This window comes from Arachis duranensis, chromosome 4, assembly GCF_000817695.3.
Source record: "Arachis duranensis cultivar V14167 chromosome 4, aradu.V14167.gnm2.J7QH, whole genome shotgun sequence".
Taxonomy (NCBI): domain Eukaryota; kingdom Viridiplantae; phylum Streptophyta; class Magnoliopsida; order Fabales; family Fabaceae; genus Arachis; species Arachis duranensis.
Window position 1 is genome coordinate 24114024 of NC_029775.3, and position 294 is coordinate 24114317.

Below are 294 nucleotides of genomic sequence, written 5' to 3' on the forward strand. Positions count from 1 at the left end.
ACAAAAGGACTGCTGATGCTGTTGGAAACTGACCTCCCTGCACTCGAAATGGATTTTCTGGAGCTACAGAACTCCAATTGGGGCGCTCTCAATGGCGTTGGAAAGTAGACATCCAGGGCTTTCCAGCAATATATAATAGTCCATACTTTATTCGAAGATTGACGACGTAACTTGGCGTTGAACGCCAAGTTCATGGTGCTGTCTAGAGTTAAACGCCAGAAAAACGTCATGATCCGGAGTTGAACGCCCAAAACACGTCATAACCTGGAGTTTGACGCCAAGAAATGCCTCTAC